Source organism: Propithecus coquereli, unplaced genomic scaffold (genome assembly GCF_000956105.1).
Source record: "Propithecus coquereli isolate 6110/MARCELLA unplaced genomic scaffold, Pcoq_1.0 Scaffold363, whole genome shotgun sequence".
Taxonomy (NCBI): domain Eukaryota; kingdom Metazoa; phylum Chordata; class Mammalia; order Primates; family Indriidae; genus Propithecus; species Propithecus coquereli.
The window spans coordinates 1,016,328-1,018,974 of NW_012149319.1; positions in this window are offsets into that span (position 1 = coordinate 1,016,328).

A 2,647-nucleotide genomic window follows, 5' to 3' on the forward strand; every position below is an offset into this window, starting at 1 on the left:
TTTTTCAGACACAAATTAGGAGCTCCCATGAAATCTTCCACAATTTAGACTTGCAAGATTTGGTTTGTACTTCAGCAGAAGACTTCATAATTTATTTAGCAAAATCCATTCAACAAATATTTGATGAGCCCTACAATGAATATAATACATATTAAGTAGTGTGGTAGGTACAAAAGAAGTATGATTCAAGACAGAGTTGCAGTCTCTAAGAGCTTGTTGAGGAGGCAAAACACACAACTATAAAAGAGTTAAGCAATGATATAGAAAATAACATGACAGAAATTTTAAGAAGATTTATACGGAAGGGAAAATCAGTTATGGAAGGTAGCTAACCTTTTTGAGGACCTATCTTTAGTTAGGAACTTTGCAATTATTATCTTATTTAATATCAGAACTATGAGAGATAGATATTATTATCTCAACCTTGCAGATTAAAAAACAAACCAACATACCTGAGGCCAAAAGACAATAAGCATGATTCTCAGCATAACATTGTCAGATTTGAAATGAAATGCATGATGACTAAGATTTTATGTTCAATCCTGAAGGACTTGGAAAGTTATACACAGACAGAAAAAGACTAGCATAAGCAATGGCATAAAAAGATGGAAGAATGAGCAAAAGATGCAGGGGATCTAGTCTTTTTAAAGGAAAGTGACTGGGGAAAAATGAGAAATAAGTGTTGCATAAGCTCTCATTTAATTTTAGGAGTCAATAAATTGGCAATAACATGAGGAAATCCTCCTGAGAATATTATTCTGGAAGGGCATACTGAATAGATGCTATTGTAAAAGTCTAGGTAGGAGGCAATGAGGAGCTAGGGTTGCTGAAGCTAAGGTTATAGAGGAAAAGATATGATACGATATGCTCAACAATATTATCTGTAGGAAAGCTGTTTGTTTTTTTTAAGAGATGGGCTCTTGCTCTGTCATCCAGGCTGGAGTGAAGTGGCAGGATTCCTGGGCTCAAGCGATCCTCTTGCCTCAGCCTCCCTGGTCACTGAGATTACAGGTATGAGACACTGCAAACAGCTCTCTAGGAAAATATTTGAAAATTTGGCTTATAGTGGAGGTAGGAAACAAAAGAAGAATATAGAATTGTATATTGACTGGGACTTAGTATAATCAAGAACATAAAAAAATATTAAAGCTTCCTATTTGCTAATTTCAAGGCATTGTTTGAATTGAAAAATTAATTGCAAAAACCAAGAGAAAATCCACAGAGCAGGACTTAAACTTTGAGAAGATTATAAAGATCCCAATATTCATGCTATACCCAGGCCGATTAAAGCAGAATACTTGGGGGTAGATGTAGTCATCAATAATTTTTATACCTTTCCAGTGTGCAGCCAAGGTTAGTTAGGAAGCACTGCAGTGAGAATCGAAGTTATGGATAGGAAGGAGATCGTCAAGTGGTAGAATAAATGAACACACACAGTAGAATGCTGAGTAAGCAAAGTAGATACTGAGGAAGAGGCCACAGATAGGTAGAGACACTGAATAGTGTAAGATTCTAAAGGTTAAACAAGAAAAGAAATCAAATAAGACTCAATAGGCCCATTGTTCATACACAATTAGGATGAGGACTGAAAGAAAGTTTCAAGTTTGTTGATAAGGATGTTAACTGCTGACTAGAGGATCACTCTCAGGAATGTGGTGAAGATCATATTACTATTGACTGAGAGAATGGATGTTGAAAAAGGGAAGTTAGTTCGTGTGAACTAGTCTTTGAAAAAGAAGTTGTCTGAGAGCTGAGGAAGAAAAAAATGAATTGATGGAATTTGATACTTCATATTATTTTAGACCTATGAACATTTTAAGCTGAAGGAAAGGAAGTAGATTGTAGGAAAAGACTGAACATATATATGAAAGAAAAGACTGATGAGATAAAGCCCTGGAGAAAGTAAGAAAAATATAAGATGCAAAGTGCATGCAAAGGATTACTCCTGGAAAATAGAGTAGTTTTGTTCTTGGAAACTAAAATGAATCAGGAAGAATGACTTTGGATTCTCTATAAATTAAGAGTCAAGGTTGAATTCTTAGAGTTTCAAAGTGGGATCTGTACCTTCAGGAGAGTCAAGAGGTGATTCTGACACCTTGGGTTCCTCCATTGTGTGCTCAAATAAACTTTTTAAAATTTAAGTGTGCCAAAGTTTATCTTTTAACACTATGATGATCATATATACTATATCTGCAATGCTTCTTTAAAAAAAAAAAAATCATTTGAGGAAAGCTACATGCAGAAGACTGAAACTAGACCCCCACCTCTCACCTCTCACAAAAATCAATTCAAGATGGATAACAGACGTAAACCTAAGGCATGAAACCTTAAGAATTCTAAATGAAGATGTTGGGAAGACTCTTTCATACATTGGCCTAGGCAAGGAATTCTTGAAGAAGAACCCCAAAGCAATTGCCGCAGCAACAAAAATAAATAAGTGGGATCTAATCAAATTGAAAAGCTTCTGCACTGCCGAGGAAACTATCATTAGAGTGAAAATAGACAGCCCACAGAATGGGAAAAAATATTTGCTCTCTACACATCTGATAAAGGGTTGATAACCAGAATCTATCTAGAACTCAAAAAAATCAACAAGAAAAAAATCAAACAACCCCATCAACAAATGGGCAAGCGAAATGAACAGAAA